The sequence below is a fragment of the Balaenoptera ricei genome, chromosome 6, assembly GCF_028023285.1.
Source record: "Balaenoptera ricei isolate mBalRic1 chromosome 6, mBalRic1.hap2, whole genome shotgun sequence".
NCBI classification, from domain to species: Eukaryota; Metazoa; Chordata; class Mammalia; order Artiodactyla; family Balaenopteridae; genus Balaenoptera; species Balaenoptera ricei.
In genome coordinates, this window is record NC_082644.1 from 40,764,503 (window position 1) to 40,782,447 (window position 17,945).

General features: G+C 43.5%; 1 protein-coding gene across 5 annotated transcripts in view; it reads left to right on the top strand.

Moving 5' to 3' along the window:
- Positions 1 to 17,945, top strand: part of FRMD3 (FERM domain containing 3) — a 375,352-nt gene that overhangs the window by 151,505 nt on the left and 205,902 nt on the right. Inside the window, exon 2 of one of the 5 annotated variants that reach the window (XM_059924548.1) lies at positions 10,554 to 10,644. The exons of the other annotated variants lie outside the window; for them this stretch is intronic. The gene's annotated coding sequence lies outside the window, so the exon portion shown is untranslated. The remainder of the gene's footprint in view (positions 1 to 10,553; positions 10,645 to 17,945) is intronic. 5 annotated transcript variants of the gene reach the window in all.

The window sequence follows — 17,945 nt, forward strand, 5'->3', positions numbered from 1 at the left end:
TAGGTCTGAAGTGGGTCTCTTGTAGGCAGCATATGTATGGGTCTTGTTTTTGTATCCATTCAACCAGTCTGTGTCCTTTTGTTGGAGCATTTAATCCATTTACATTCAAGGTAATTATCGATATGTGTGTTCCTTTTACCATTTTCTTAAATGTTTTGGGTTTGTTATTGTAGGTCTTTTCCCTCTCTTGTGTTTCCTGCCTAGAGAAGTTCCTTTAGAATTTGTTGTAAAGCTGGTTTGGTGGTGCTGAATTCTCTTAGCTTTTTCTTGTCCATAAAGGTTTTAATTTCTCCATTGAATCTGAATGAGATCCTTGCTGGGTAGAGTAATCTTGTTTGTAGGTTTTTCCCTTTCATCACTTTAAATATGTCCTGCCATTCCCTTCTGGCTTGCAGGGTTTCTGCTGAAAGATCAGCTGTTAACCTTATGGGGATTCCCTTGTGTGTTATTTGTTGTTTTTCCCTTGCTGCTTTTAATATTTTTTCTTTGTATTTAATTTTTGATAGTTTGATTAATATGTGTCTTGGCGTGTTTCTCCTTGGATTTATCCTGTATGGGACTCTCTGTGCTTCCTGGAGTTGATTGACTATTTCCTTTCCCATATTAGGGAAGTTTTCCACTATAATCTCTTCAAATATTTTTTCAGTCCCTTTCTTTTTCTCTTCTTCTTCTGGGACCCCTATAATTCTAATGTTGGTACATTTAATGTTGTCCCAGAGGTCTCTGGGACTGTCCTCAATTGTTTTCATTCTTTTGTCTTTATTCTGCTCTGCAGTAGTTATTTCCACTCTTTTATCTTCCAAGTCAGTTATCTGTTCTTCTGCCTCAGTTATTCTGCTATTGATTCCTTCTAGAGAATTTTTAATTTCGTTTATTGTGTTGTTCATCATTGTTTGTTTGCTCTTTAGTTCTTCTAAGTCCTTGTTAAACGTTTGTTGTATTTTCTCCATTCTATTTCCAGGATATGGGGTCATCTTTACTGTCATTACTCTGAATTCTTTTTCAGGTAGACTGCCTATTTCCTCTTCATATTTTTGGTCTGGTAGGTTTTTACCTTGCTCCTTCGTCTGCTGTGTATTTCTCTGTCTTCTCATTTTGCTTAACTTACTGTGTTTGGGGTCTCCTGTTCACAGGCTGCACGTTTGTAGTTCCTGTTGTTTCTGGTGTCTGTCCCCAGTGGGTAAGTTTGGTTCAGTGGGTTGTGTAGGCTTCCTGGTGGAGGGGAGTGGTGCCTGTGTTCTGGTGGGTGAGGCTGGATCTTGTCTTTCTGGTGGGTAGGACTGCGTCCGGTGGTGTGTTTTGGGGTGTCTGTGAACTTAATATGATTTTAGGCGGCCTCTCTGTTAATGGGTGGAGTTGTGTTCCTTTCTTGCTAGTTGTTTGGCATAGGGTGTCCAGCACTGTAGCTTGCCGGTCGTTGAGTGAAGCTGGGTCTTAGCGTTGGGATGGAGATTTCTGCGATAGCTTTGGCTGTTTGATATTATGTGGGGCCGGGAGGTCTCTGGTGGACCAATTTCCCTAACTCGGCTCTCCCACCTCAGAGGCTCAGGACTGACACCCGGCCGGAACACCAAGACCCTGTCAGCCACATGGCTTTTGGGAAGTCTGAGGTCTTCTGCCAGCATTCAGTAGGTGTTCTGTAGGAGTTGTTCCCCATGTAGATGTATTTTTGATGTATTTTGGGGGAGGAAGGTGATGTCCATGTCTTACTCCTCCGCCATCTTGAAGGTCCCCCCACACCCTGTCAGTGTGTTTTTGAGCATATAATAAAGGTTAGACATATTCTTACTCTTGAATAGATTATAAACTAATAAAATCAATGTAATATATCACTTTGGGTTAAATTAGTTTTCTGAGTGAGTCTTGCAGCTGTTTTGACAAACCTCATTCTGAGAACTCAGATCTAAGATCTGAGATTTAAGGTGAAAAACATCCTGGATGATAATTCTTTTACAAATATGCTTAAGCTCAGGTCAAAAGATCCAAGTAGCTCTTATCCTAAGAAGTGATATCTAATTTTCCAGTTTTTAGAGAAAAAGATGATACATTTGGGAAAAAAGAAAGATCTATCCAAAAATCATGAAACTGAAATTCAAAAAATATGGAAAATATAAATTCATGGTTTAAATGAATCTCAAGAATTAGCTAACAAGAGGATGAGTAATTTAGCTACTAGAAGAATAAACTAGTAGAATTGAAACCGAGCAGGAGTCTTTGGGGCCTTCTGAGGGAGAGACCCCCCCCCCACCAACCCATGTCCCCCGTCTCTTGTTTGAAAAAAAAGGTTTAGCGTCCTAGGCTTTCCCGAAGTTCCAAAGAGCAGATTTAATCAGAGGAGTGAGAAAATGCAGAAACAAAGAAAAACAGTCAAGCATGATAGAGTAATATTAGCTTAGCCATAAAACAAAACAAGGACCTTTAGTTCCTCCTCAAGGGCTATAGGTAATATCCTGAGCCATATCCTTGAGTTGTTCTGCAGATGTTAAAACCCCCACTGGGTGGAACAAGTTAACTGCATGCTGACCACAGGCATGTGGACCCCAGACTGATTGTAACCAGAAGCTTGATGGTTGAGATTCTGGAAACGTCACCCTGTTACCTCCCCACCAGCCAATCAGAGAACCATGCACGAGCTGATGACAGACCTTGTGACCCTCTCCTGCATACTAAGTTTGGGTCTTTTGAGCATGAGCTGTCTGTTCTCCTTGCTTGGCCCCATCTTGGGTGCCTTGCAGTAAACACTGTACTTTCCTTCACCACAACCCAGTGTCGGTAAATTGGCTTTGCTGTGCATTGGGTGAATGGACCCAAGTTTGGTTCAGTAACAGATTTGGAAATTGAGCACATGTATTTTGAGTATAGATTTTATTACAGACTTTTGATACCTCCCATATCAGGTAGGAGGACATTGATGTAGAGATGGACAGTCTGTCACCATCAAAGGTGCAGTTACTAGGAGAGATTGTTGGAGGAAGGTCACAGTTACTGGTTCCCCTGTCAGCAGGGCTGCTGGAAAGTTCTAAGAGCCCAGAGGAAGGGGGCCTAAGGTCTTTAGTGCTCCTGTCTCCCTGCTGATTTCTTATCTTGAATTAAGTTCTGGGGCTTGGGCTTTTCATAGAAAATAGAATTAATTCTTCTCCATAAACTCACAAACCACGAAGAATTCACTGGGGATCCCTGAAGTAGTTATTAATAAGGTACAGGCACCCTGACAGGCACTTCTATCTGTCAAAGTGAGGGGCAGGGTAGGGACCAAATCTGATTTGAGTGCTATTGCGTGGGCTGGATCCTGTGGACGACTCATTTTCAGGATGGAAATGGCTCTCTCTTCTCACATCATCCCTGCCACCTCCCACTTCACTCTCGTGCCTGGTTAAACCTTCAACCTGGTTTCCCAGCATATCCTGTAAGAAGCTAGCATGGGTGTTTCCTCAAAAAGTCAGCTTCCCCGTCAGGCACTGGCTCGGACTAGCTGGCAGCTGTCCACACGGCACTGTGGCTCTGTCTCCCTGCAGCGTTTCAGAGACAGTCACCGGGTAGGTAATCACTGTTCTCCATTGAAATAGACACACAGCAGTGGTGCTCAGTACTCACACATGTGCGTGTGTATGTGTGCATTGGGGCAGTTGAACATTTCCTTCTATTGCTCTTAAAAGAAGTTTTAAAACTACCTTTTCGGGCTTCCCTGGTGGTGAGTGGTTAAGAATCCGCCTGCCAGTGCAGGGGACACGGGTTCAAGCCCTGGTCCAGGAAGATCCCACATGCCGCAGAGCAACTAAGCCCGTGCACCACAACTACTGAGCCTGCACTCTAGAGCCTGCGTGCCACAACTGCTGAAGCCCACTTGCCTAGAGCCCGTGCTCCGCAACAAGAGAAGCCACTGCAACGAGAAACCCATGCACCACAACGAAGAGTAGCCCCTGCTCGCCGCAACTAGAGAAAGTGCGCTCGCAGCAACGAAGACCCAATGCAGCCAAAAATAAAAATAATAAATAAATAAATTTAATAAAAAACCCCCAAAAAACTACCTTTTCTGGTAAATACATGCATGTTCTGGAAAGTATGGAAACCCACAAAGAACAATATAACCTCTCCTAATTCCCTACCTCAAGATCATCACTGAAGTAGCTTTTCTTCCTTCAGTGTTTAAAAACAATCCTTTACAAAAAATTCCACTGACTTTGTTTAAAAGGATAAAGTGCCTTTTTTTCATCATAACAACAAGCAAACAAATTGCTTGTAGCCTATGTGACCCGTGCTCTCGGGTGGAGGATAATTTTGCAATGGACTGCTTAGGCCTCAGAGCTTCTATGCATACCATATTTCATATGTGGATATTTATTAAATGGGCATTCATTAAAGTCTCATTTCCTACACTTTATGCCTGTGGAAAGATCACCCTGCCCCCTCCTCCAATCTGAAATAATGTCTTTTTTACACCGCTTCGAATTTGAATTGTCTTGCCTGTGCAAGCATTCATGTGTCCAGGTTGCTGGCTCTGGCACTTGAGTTCCAGTGTGGTATTTTTCTAGAGACGCAGTTTCTGAACAATTTTGTTTCTCCTGCTCAGGATGATGGGCAGGCAGTCTCTGCAGCAGCAGCCACGGCCGATCAATATCCAGTCCGGTGGCCACTGAGACCCCGGCTCTGCCATGTCCCTAGAGTCCCAGCCCTCCCCTCCCCCCCTTCCCAGGGAGCTGAGGGTCTTGGTTCCAGACTGCCACATGGGGACCTAGATATTCCAAAGAGGAGGAGAAAGAACGCTGATGAGATGCGTTTTGCCCATAACTGCCTTTTGGGCAATGGTCTTGGAAGAAAACACAAAAAACAAATGTAAAAACTGAGAGTGACAGTTGGGATCTCATTAGCTTAGTGGCTGTCACAATATATCCAGGAAAGAGGCAGTGGGCATGTGGCTGACTGTGTCTGAGGAACCGAAACAGCGTGTCTGTGTGCACGCACGTGCATGTGTGTGTGTGTGTGTGTGTGTATGTGGTTGTGTGTGTGTACCTGGGCACCTGGAGGTGGCTCAGGCTTTGCCATGTGATTACTTACTTCAGCTTAAAAAAGTTGTCAGTTGCATTGCATCAGGCTTGGTTATTTTTCTTTATGGGTGCGTCTGTGAATATCTTTAAATTTCAGTTTAAGCTTTTTAAAGGGGCATTCCCTGTGAAGAATTAAACATATTATGGCTTTGCTTTTTTTTTTTAACCTGTGGCACGAAATGCAGACAGCAAATGCCTCAAGTGCAGTATCTTAAGCCAACAGCCTAGATCAAGATGAGGGTATTTCCGAACTCTGGAGGGTATGGGGTCCTGATCTGATCATTTTAAGAATAAATTGTTTCCAGTCTCCGTGGACCACCGCTGTCCTTCCTTACCCCTGGCAGCCCAGTTCCCAATTTCCGAATCTTCCTATAAAGCTGCTGAGATGAAGCCTGTCACTTGATTGTAATTTCCAACCAACCAAAGTGATTCTAGTGCTGAGATATACCTGCACCTGTTTTCCCCAGACGAAGCTGAGGTTGGTAAACTGTGCGCAGGGCCTTGGAGGTCAGATGGACACAAATGGAGGGAATTTGTTGCCTGAAGATTCCTGGAGTGGGAGCCAGAGTCCTGTGTTCTGGATTCAGCTCTTTTGCAGCTGGCAGGGAACCTCACTGTGTTTGGGCTTGATTTCTGGAGTCCTACTCTACAATTTGATGGCAGTATGATTCCAGTGGAAATATGGCCTTTCATGCAAAAAGAATAAACCCCATAACCCCAGAATTCAGCCAAGAAACTTCTGTGATCTGGGGATGAGACCTGATGTCCCTCTTCTAAAAGACATGTTACAGCTGTTCACTGGCCTCATTCTGTCTTCCCAGAGGCAGTGGCCAGGCCTCTCAGCAGGCTGGATGGAAGTTTATAGAGCCATTCACTAGTTCTGTGCTTGGCTTTTTATTTTTTAATTTTTAAAATATTTGTGCTAGCTTTTCAAAACTGCAAAATGTGGGCTAATAATATTACTTTCTCCAATGGTCTGTTGGCTGGTGGGACACTCGTTCTGATTTGGTAGTGCTGCCTTGCTGTTCCCTGTTGTTAAATATTTTGAATATGGCCCCGTAACCCCTGAGAACATCTGATCAGACCCCGAGCACATCCCTTCAATAAATGCAATTTTCCCCCTGATTTCCCTGCTGCCAGCAGGAGCTCAGAAAGCTTTCCACTTGTAAACACAGTCATGTTTCATGTGAATAAGACTCCCAAAGCCTGTTTGGCTACATCACTGCTGTGAGCTGAGCAAGACCACAGGCTGCAGGAGACTCAGGAGTCTCTAATGAAGGCTGGATCTGCTGTTTGGATGTTTTCTGCCTTTGCTTCTCCCAGCTGTGCCGATAGAGCTACAAGAAATCCCCAAAACAAACTATTGGTCACTGCTCACTCCACTGCCGCCAAGATAACCGGGAATTTGTGGAGACTAGGTGCTTTCGAGGTTTGGATATCATATGTCACCTTAGCCAAAGCAAAGTAGAAGCTTGAAAATCAGATCCCATTTCAAACATCACACCCCTCCCCCCACCCGAGGAAAGGATTTTTTTCCCTAAGGAAAGGATTGGAGAGTGGCTCATGCGCCTTAATTTACCTGGGTAATTGTTTCTATTCTGAGGTTCAGTGGAGCTTTGGAGAGTGAGCTGATGCTGATTTACTGCTTGCACTAGCCATCCCCAAAGGCTGCTGATGCACCTCGTTTTCTCCTGTCCCTTGCCAGGGCTGCCATTTGCCTGGTACCACCTGAGGACCCAGGGCTGCTCTACTGGGTTTGGCTCTGCTGCCAGGGAATGTAGGGTGGTCTTTGTGGAATCATGGTTGTCCATGGCAGGTTTGGGATGGGCTAGATTAGCCGTTGCTCTTCACCTCTTATATGCCTGGGCCCGCCTGCTGCTTGCTCTGATTCTTGGCTTAAGGGCAGGGGTCACAAACTCAGATGCCTACAGGGCCAAGCAGGTAGCATAAATGTGCAAATTGGGCCAGGGGCAAGACAATAGGGAGTAGAGGAGACTGTGGCAGAGATGGGCATGCATCTCATCAGATAAAGATGTTTATTTTTAGGTAAGTGGTTTAATGTCTTTTACTGAACTGTAGTTAGGCATACCTATCAGAAGATGAGGAAGGTATGAAGGCTGTCGGTGAAGTAACATTGAAACTGGACTGTTATACATATTCAATAACCAACTTCTAGGTATTCAAACTTTAAACACCCCCCCCAAAAAAAACACCCCAACTCAACATCTGCAGGTATTTAACTTGGACACTAATTTGCTACTTCCAGTGGAATCTTAAAAGAAAAAGAAACATTTATTCAGCACCTACTATGCACTGGATAATGCACTGTCATTTTAATAAACATCATCTCACCTGATGCTCACAGAAATCCTGTGAAGTAGGTCTCTTATATCCAATTTTTAGATGAAGAAACTTGGGCACAGTGAGGACAAGTCATTGGTTTGGGGTTGCTCAGCCAGAACGGGGCAGCGTTAGGATTGGACACCCTGACCTCCATCATCCGGTCCAGAGGCTCTTGCTCTGCCCCACAGTGTTGTGGGTTTGTGGCCTCTGTGGCCCTCTGGTCTCCTCCATCGCTGTTGGGTGTCCTTTGCCTTCCCTGAGGGCTGTCTGCCTGCTCTGGGCTGACCCTCTGACTTCCTGAGGTCCAGGCTCTCATCCGCAGCCCGTGTCCCTGCTGAAGCTGACAGTAGATCCCCATCTGCTCCCGTGGTGGACCTCGCCTCAGCCATCATGGCGCCTTGGGCCTGTGGCTCGTGTTCATCCAGCCTGGCTCGGTCCTGTGGTCTCATTGCCAGTTGGGTCTCCTTGGATCTGGATCCCTCTCTGCTTGGTTTGGGTGTTAGCTATGCCTGGGCATGGACTTCAGCCCATAGACCATGGCCATGCCCTCTGGCCCACCAGGCCCACACCACAGGGCCCCCACTGGAGGGGAGGGCAGCTGGTCCGCTCTCATTTTGTTAGAAACATGATCTGCCGGCTGTGAGGAGGGATTGGGAGTGATTGTGTTGTGTGGAGAAGGGGCAATTCACTGTTCAGGTTGTCTTCTCCTTCCCTTTCACATATTCTCAATTATAAATAAATGAGAACATTTGGAATCCAGTAAATTTAACACCTCCTCCTCAAGTGCCCCAGAAATGCTTTCCTGTACATGGGGTAAATGAAAAACAATCAGTGGAAAGTACAAGAACAGGACTTTCCTACTTGGCGTGTGTTTTCTTGGGTGTGGACGTTGGCTGCGGCAGAGGGAGATTTTTCTTTTCAAGCGTGGGTTATAGTTTTGTTCAGAGATCTGTATTTCAGGTTACCTAACTGAGAGAGAGGAGCCATCGGGCTCCTGGGGGAGTCACGTGAGACCAGATTTCACACCCTGGGGTGTCCTGCTCAGGGGTCCCTGTTCTCTGCTCCAATGGCACCATGTGGTTATGTCCCACGGGCGTCTTCTGGTGGAAGCGACCTGTATTCTTGTCTCCCCTCTAACATAAATGAGTTGTGTGCCCTTGGACAAGTTACTAACCTCTCTGAGCCACAGTTCTCATATTTACATAATGAGAATAATGGAAAATTACAGGGTCGTTTTGAAGATGAGATGAGATTAAATCTATAAGGTGTTCCTCTTCAACGCTGAAATGCGCCGAAGCACTAGTTACTGTAAGCATCAAGCCCTTCAGACTTTCAGGCTTGTGTTTGGACATCTGTACCAAGTCGTGAAGTAGGTAAGTGAGTCTTAGCTCCTTCCCACTCCCTCTGTCATATCAAGAAGCCCTGTAGTCTGTGAGCTTGCCTGTCCCAGAAAAGTAATTCCCCACCATGTAAATATTCCTGATCCCCAAACATTCCTTAAATCCTTCATCAAACTCAATTATCCTTCTTCTTCCATTTTCTCTTTTCTTAAATCCACACCTGTGCTGAGCTACGTATGATTAGATGGGATCAGAATAAACTTCTTTGCAAGGATAAATAGTGAGGCATCCTTCCCAAGTATATTTGCCTTATCACCCAAGAATAGAAGAAAGTAATTTTGCTAAATGAATGAATTTCAAATGGTGAAGCAACATAAGTCTGAGACAAGGTTTTGGTGGCAAAAGGAGAGGCCCAGTCTGGTGCCTTGGGGGCCTACCCTCCGGATGGCACCTCTTTGACATGGTTGGTGTGGTGTCATGTTAATTTATATTGAATGTATTTTATGTAGGATTTGAGTTGGCTAAAAAGTGATACTAGAATAAAAGTACTAAGAAATAGTGCAAAGGAAGAATCAGGATAAATGGAACGTCAAGCCCATGGGGAGAAGCTGAACGCAAGTCTGTGGGCTGTGTGACTGTGCAGTTGCTGTGAGCAGGCCATGTGTTTGGTTGTGAGCTTCCTGGAAGGCAAGTTGAAAAGGAAATAACAATCCAGCCATGAGAGAAAAAATTCATCAGTTACTATGGAAGGCAAAGATTTCTCGGTGCTTAACTCCACCCTAGGGCTGCACAGACGGTAGGAGATGTAGTCAACAGAAGCCTCTACAACATCTCACAGTGAAATCAGAAGTGGGTTTCTAGCTTCTTGTTTCTTGGAATATGACTTCCAGAACCTGGTGTTAATGGTAGCCTGCCACCTTGGGTCAATGTGGTTCAAATACACAGCTTTCTGTGGCTGTATTGACTTTGGTTTGGGACAGTGAGAACTGACATCACTTACGCTGAGCCAAAGGACATATGATTTTTGAAGGAAACTCCAAAGATAGCCCACAGTGCTTCCTATTGTACCTGGGAAGATTTGAAGAAGACAGGCTGTATCTTGCTCCCGGCTTGAATTTTCCCAGGCAGCCCAGGCATTCCAGACTGGGAGAATCATCAGTCATTGCACGAGTGAAATGGAGGCTAAGCCAGATCTAAGCTTGGTTTTATGTGTAAAAATGGTCATTTTGGCAAAGGTGGGGGGAAGGTCGTTGGCATGTCAGGAGGAGCTTGGGAGAGCCTGGCTCTCTGACTGAGGTCCAGCCCCTTGCCTCGTGTGAGCAGGTCCGATGGGCATGCTTGTAGGTCTCCCCACATCCCTCTGGAGTAAATGCTTGTTCTCAGATCCACTGTGGTTAAGGCAGCATGTTCACAATGTTGAAGGAACATCAGGCTAATCAGCTCTAAGTGCAGACTAGATTTCTTCCTGTGCATTAATTGCAGCATTTGAACATTTTTTTAAGTAAGCAAAAACGAAGAAATATATTTTTAGGGACTGAAATACCCTTGTTTATTTTGGAAACAATAAATACAAATGTTAAAAAAATTAAAGAGCCCAGTAATCTCCTTCCACGTCTTTGAAAACAACTTAATTTTTTTCCTGCTTCCCCAAGAAATGCATTCTCATTAGACACAAAAAAACTTAAAGATATTAAAAACAACCCATGATTCCACCACCTACAGATAATCATTGTTAACATTTCCTTCCATTTTTTTCTGTCTTTATATCTGTATATACATATCTAAAGCTATATATATTTTTATGTTGATACCTATATCTTTATAGGTTAATGGGAAGATTACTATGAACATCAAGCTATGTTCCAGAAGTCTTTTTAAGACTACTGAAGATTCCAGATTCAGAAGTAATATTCCAGGTACACCATTGGGAAAAAAGGTGGAAAGATAAAGAGCTGGTGGATAAAATGAGACGGGTATCCCACCTCTCTAGGTGGTCACAAAGCACCGAGCTGATCTCCCTGTGCTATGTGGCTGCAAAAATAAAATTAAACAACAACAACAACAAAAAACCCAGAACACTGGCTGAGGTCCACTCTGGGTCAGGGCAGCACTGTGATTTCTATTAACCCCAAGAGGCAGGCTTATGGAGTCAGTGTTCTCAGGATTTAGAGCTCAGGCTTAGGAGCCAAACAGGTCTGAATTTGCATCTTGGCTTTACTTCCTGCTAGTTTCAAGTCTCATTTTTCCTATTTGTAAGATCCATGTAAGTCCTTCCTTCATATGGTTACTGTAAGAACTTAAAGGTGTAATGCACATGAAACACTTATGCCTGGCATACAGCAGGCACTCACAAATGGTAGCTCTTATGGTTAGTATTACTCTAAATATGAGTAAACTGAGTCTCAGAGAGGGTCGTGTGCCTGAGGTCACACAGCTAGTAAGTGAGAAAGATGGGATTTGAACTCAAGTCTGTCTGGCTTTGGAGCTCACTTTTTTTTTTTAATAAATTTATTTATTTATTTATTTATTTATTTTTGGCTGTGTTGGGTCTTCGTTTGTATGCGAGGGCTTTCTGTAGTTGCGGCAAGCGGGGGCCACTCTTCATCGCGGTGCGCGGGCCTCTCACCATCGCGGCCTCTCTTGTTGCGGAGCACAGGCTCCAGACGCGCAGGCTCAGTAATTGTGGCTCACGGGCCCAGCTGCTCCGCGGGATCCTCCCAGGCCAGGGCTCGAACCCGTGTCCCCTGCACTGACAGGCAGACTCTCAACCACTGCACCACCAGGGAAGCCCTCGGAGCTCACGTTTTTATATTGCACTAGGTCAATGGCTGAGAAGAAAAGATTACATTTATTTAATAATACAACGTATTTCATTTCTTCTTCACCAGATGTCTGTAAGGAGTGATTGCCAGCACTTGGGAGTTCATGTTGGCCTTTTCTGGCAACTACAAGGAAAGTGAAGCATTCTTCTCTCTGTTTAGATGTAAAGTTCCTCTTCTGTAGTGGCAACTACAGCTGATGGCATCTGCAGATGACAAGGGAGGAAGGGTTAATGTGTGTGTTTGTTTCTCCCCAGGAAAATGGCAATGAATTTCATGATTGGGGTGCTGACTACTATTTAGCAATGAAGCTTTTTTTCCCAGTAGATTAGGAAACAGATGTTTTCTGGTCCATTGAGGAATTTTAAAGGCTGGAAGTACTTAAGACTTATTTTTCAGGGCTATTGACCTCGATTCTTGGATTATGATCATTCTGGCTGGGGCCCAGTGCGTTGGAGCTTTTAATCTGCAGAAACTCTTTTGTGTATTTATCCTACTCTGTTCAATGTAACCTTTTAAATCTGTAATTCATGGAAACATAGTTCAGATTTAGGAACTGAGATTATTTATTTTCACTTCTTTTAAGTCTAAATAACTAGTGTATGAGGTTCCTTGCCTGGTGAACTGCCTTGGGATCAGTCTTTACTTAGTTCAGTTGGAATCTTTGACTTTCTGACATTCCCCCCTCCCTTTTGAAGGCAGTGTTTTGAAGTAATAAAAGCAGAATCACATTAGCTAGAACACATTGAGTTTTATTCTCTTAGTATCTGATAAGTCATGCTGCAGTAACAAAAACACTCCCAAATGTCAGTGGCTTCATACAAAATTTCTTTTATTGCTCATGCTATTTACTTCTGTAGGGGATTTCTACTCACCATGGTCACACAGTGACCTAGGAAGACAGAGGCTTCACGTGGGATACTTCCATGACCAACATAGTAGTGGGAAGAGAGTGTGTGAAGGGAGTGAATATCTCACTGACTCTTTAAGCTTCATTGGCCAACACAAGTCACATGGCCAAGACCCACTTCAAGTGGAGCTGGAAAGTACAATTCTATCATGTGCCTGGAAGTAGAGCAGAATCAGAATACATGGAACCTCCTGAATGACTACCATACCTCCTGGGTACCAGACTGTGTTAGGTGCCTCACATATGTCATCTGTAATCTTCACGCCAATTCTGCAAGGTACAGGTCCTATTTCCATTTTATAGATGAGAAAACAGACTCAGAGAGGTAAGGTGAGTTGCCCATGGGCACACAGGGTTGGGATTAAAAGCCAGTCTGTCTGATACTAAAATTTATGCACTTATATGTTTCACTCCCTTTGATAGCTTACCCTTGCACCATTTCCCCCAACTGGACATTTCCCACCTGGATAATAATGGTGCTAGTTAATCCTCCTCCTGTGATCAATTTTTGTATGCACTATGATTGTCAAAAATTGCCCTGGGAGGCTAGAAATCGCTAATGGCCCTATGATAGTGGTCCAGCTGGGAGCTGGTCCATTGAATCATGTCTGTAGGGATAAGGAGAGTCTAATGGTCACTAGCACAGAAACAGGGGTCTTTAGGGTCAGTCAGAAGCTGGACAAATACTCTCCTTGGTCATTGGAATCTAGAGACCACTACATGACTATTACACAAGCTGACACACTGATTAAGTTTACCTTTACAAAGGGAGCTTTGTGTTTTATTTATCTAAATGATAATTTGGGCAAAAAGTGTCCTTGGGCATGACCTGGATTGCAGAATTAGAGTAACAAGTGAAGTGCTATCTTTGAAATGATCCAGACCTCTGGTCAGTGGCTAGAAAGAGGTCTCAATCTGGTCTTTTCTGCTGACAGAGAGAAGAGCATTCTGTTGGGCAGCCAGTCTATGCCAACAAACTTACTGATGCCCAAGATCACTTTCCCTGGTTCTCATAATGACTAATGCCAGGCAAATAGTGCCACTAAGGTGGAAGTGGGTGAGTTTTTGGACCTTGAGATAGATCTTGAAGAACAATTCCTTGCTTGAAAAAATATTCTGAATTATAATTAAATGAATTAGAAATAGTAGATTAGTGTCTCCTCTCTGGTCCCCTACAAGCTCCTCCTTATTTTATACATATTACTGCTTGTGTTACCTTTGTTAACTTACAGATAACTAATTGTTATAACTTGCTGACTGAACAACTTCTGTTGGCTTCTCATTGCCTACAGGGTAAAGGTCAAACACTTTAGCAAGGCATACGTAGCTCTCCATGATCCTCCTCCACCAACTGATCAAATATTCGTAATATGTATGTAATGTCATTGTTCAGGAAGTTTCTATATGACAGAGGACCCATTTTCAATTTCCCGCCAGAGAGAATTCCTGCTAAGAGGGTGTAAAGAAAAACTCAGTCCTCCTCCCATGTTTTTCCTTTACTCTCACACTACTCACACTCACACTTCTGACACCAAATATGTGGGAGTTTTTATTTTTGTTTTCTTCCAGTTTTATTGAGACCTAATTGACATATGGCACTGTATAGGTTTCAGGTGTACAGCATAATGATTTGACTTACATACATCATGAAATGATTACCATGATAAGTTTAGTGAGCATCCATCATCTCATATTGATATAAAATAAAAGAAAAAGAAAAAACATTTGTTTTCCTTACCATGAGAACACTTAGGATTTACTCTCTTAACAACTTTCATATGTAACACACAGCAGGGTCAAATGCATGGGAGTTTTTCCTCACAACAAGTAATTCTCAGACACCAGACGGGTGTCCTACAATTTAACACAATTCCAACATTGTCTACCTGGAGACGGTATCAGACCCCACAGGTTAAGGGCTCAGTCCCATGACATTGCTGCCGACTTCAGATGCCAATCACAAGTAGTGGGTCCCTAGGTTGCCCACAACTTCTGTCTGACTTAACTACGAATTGGAGGTTCCCATGACCTCCTCCTCCTTGGATTCAATTATTTGCTAGAATAGCTTACAGAACTCAGGGGAACACAAACTTATAAAAGATGATAAATGATACAGATGTAAAGTCATGTGAACAGATATGTAGCGCAGGGTTTGGGAGGGTCCTAAGTGCAGGAGCTTCTGTTCCAGTGGAGTTGTGGTACATCACCTTCCTGGTATGTGTTCACCAACCTAGAAGCTCTCTGAACTCTGTATTTTCGGGATTTTTAGGGAGGCTTCATCACATAGGCATGATTGATCATTAACTCCATTTCTAGCTCCTCTCTTCTCTCTGGAGAATGAGGGGTGGGGCTGAAAATTCTAAGCTTCTAATCAGAGCTTGGTCTTTCTGATGACCAGCCCCCATCCAGAAGCCTGCCAAGAGTCACCTCATTGGAACAAAAGACATTGCTATCACCCAGAAATTCCAAGGGATTTAGGAACTCTGTGTCAGGAACCTGGGTCAACGACCAAATATTAGAACAAAAGATGCTCCTAGTGCTCTTATGACTTAGGAAGTTACTGTGGTTTTAGGAGCTCTGTGCCAGGCACTGGAGGCAGAGAGCCACGTGTATATTTCCATTATCTTGCAGAGGGGTTCTGTCTTTCCTACCCACTCAGCACCATGCTGATCCTGCAGAGAGAAGCTGCAAGAAAGATGGAGGACTTGGAGTGGTCACATTAGAGAGACAGATGCTTCAGTGTTTTATAACCAGTGAAGACTGAGGGTTCTCTCTGGTCCATAATAAGCCAGAAGTAGGCTGCTCAGAGTCATCCAGACCCGAGGAAGAAGTATTCCCTGTGTTCACCGAGGGAAGAGGAGCTAGACCGAGTTATTACAGGGACCTTCCCTTGGTTAATTATGGGTTGTTATCATGTCCTTAAGGAAGAGGAATTGGAAACTAATATCGTAACTCACTCTGGAGCCTAATGGACACTATCCATTTATGGACATTAAATGTTTATGGCTCTTGTGGCCTAAATAACATTTTACCGTAGTCATCAAATCTTAAGTCAAACATAAATGATTATATATAGCTTCTTAGACTGCGTCTGACCCCCATTTACTGAAGAGCATCAAGATTCTGGGGCTCAGAACGGGCAGGTCCGGTGAGCAGTGGTCACTCATGGACGTCTTTCTAAAAGTTCACGTGTGTCTGGAGGTGCAGCTCGCACAAAGGGTTAGGATTTGAAGGCATCTCCTCTTTCTTCATCCAGAAGAGTTTCCTTTCTCTGGACAGTGACCTTTTGCAGCTATTCCTTGTGTGGGAGGGAGGCTAGGCCAAGGCAACGCCCAGAGGCAGGAGCAGGTCCTGATGGCCTGTGAACTGTGGGACACACAGAATGCACAGAACAAGGAGGGCTGTTTCTAAATCTTGCCCCCAATAAGGTCGTTTGGCTTAATTCAGATGCTGTGCCCTTGGTCAGGCCTGATTGTACAAGTCCATGTTTGTGTGGAGAAAGCATTCACTCTTTCTGAGACTCATAGACTGGGCAGAGGGAAACTACCTGTGGCTCCTTCTCAGTGCCCACGTTCAAGACCCATTTAGGACATCTTCTGTTAGTAACCATCATGGTTTTCCCCAAATAGCCAGTAAGTATTTATTTCAGCAATTTGAGAAATGGATTTCGTAGGTTTTATCCCTTTGGAGTAATGCTCTATGTGCTTAGCCACCCTATACTTTGTGGCTTGCTTTGGAAAATACATTTTCTTTGCTTCTTTCTGTTTTTAAAAAAAAATCCAGTAAGGTGTTTCCTTGAGTCAGATCTTTTCTTGGTATGCTTAATAGTAATTTAGCAGAAATTTTTAGCCTTGCACTGGCACTTCCAGCCTCACTGGGAGTCTGCTTATAGCACCAGAACAGCCAGTGTGTGGGAGGTGAGGCTGAGAGTGAAGGATGATTCTGCAAAAGTAAGTGTGTTTCCCACACGTGCCCTCACATGCTCTCGTTCTCTCTCTTCCCTGGCTTCCTTTTATTCCACTGGCTTCTGTGCTCTTGAGGATAACCCCTGCTTCATTAATTTAGCTTTGCTCTGTCACTTCCCATGACATCCACGTTCTTCTAGAATGCTAAGTCTGATACAAACTTCATGCCCTGGAGCAAAAAGGAAGTAGGGTACTGGACTTAAAAAGATACAAGTGTGTCTTGGCTCTCTCTTCTTTGCATTTTGTTCTGCTTCCATGGAAGATCCAGATCTGTGTACCTTGGTTAAATGCTGAGTCTGAGCCTGGTCCAAGGATGGTAGGGTCGGTAGAAAAGACTGTTTGGTGCTGGCTGGAGGAGGAGCCACTGAGAACTTGGGCAGTGGTGATGGACCAGTGACAACTGTGGAGCTAGATGGAAATTTCCTAGGCTTCATGACATTTTTGAAATAATTTTCAAGCTCAGACTTCAGTGAGAAAGAACAGAGGAGGCATTTGTTTCCAGGGCAGGAAAATGGGTGGACCAAATGATAGAGTCTCAGTGTATATAGTTTTCAATAAGTTAAAATAAATAGGGTTTTCTGAGACGCAACTGAGATATGTAATGTTATATAAAGTGATAAAACCATAATCTTTGGCTTATTTCTTCTGTGGGACAGAAATAATTTGTAGCTTATCAATCATCTACAAGTTAACATCTAACTTTACGGTTTCTGGACTCTACAGTTTAGTGAATGTTAAGTTAAGCCAACTTATCTTCCATAAAGCATCAGGTGCCCTGTGTAGCTTTGTGAGACAGTGCTCTATGTGACCTTGAAAGGACACCTAGTCATATTTTTGCCTTATCTCCAAATTTCAGATAATGTTTCTTGACAGTACCTATGGAACCATTGAACAGTCTTCTGATTTCTTGTTTGGCATTAATTCTAAATGGTTAGCTATTATAGGGGTACCCATGGTTTGAACATTGTCTCAGTTGCTCCATCCTTCTTTCTTTCCAGTGCGGTATGTTGTGACTCTCTTCAGGGCTGATGGCCCCTAGGGAAACCACCTGGATCAATAGTCTTTCCTTGTCCAGCTCTCTTGTTCTTTTCCCTTGGTCCAGATGGGAAAACTTCAATCATGGGGTAAAAATGGGGAGGGCATGATTTAGAAATAAAACTGTATTTTTATCTAGATTCAGAACAGAGTTTTAAACAAATCTTGTGAAATAACTCGTTTCAATATAGGTAAAATGGCTATTTGATCTTTAAGTTTATAAGCAACAGCATTTCTTATTTTTTAATTGAAAACTTTAAAATTGCCTCTTTATTGCCTGAAGCAAGGTTTTCTTTGCTAATGGGTTGATCCCTTGTGCATGTACAGGCACACAACACACAGACATACGTACAATAAATCTTATTAATTTAGACTTCACCAAAGAAAAATGTTTGATAAATTCAGATACACTAGATTCTTATTTAAGAAAAAGCTAAATATTGTCCTTTGTAATGCCTGCTGTGCAGACCGTTTTATGTGTCAATTAT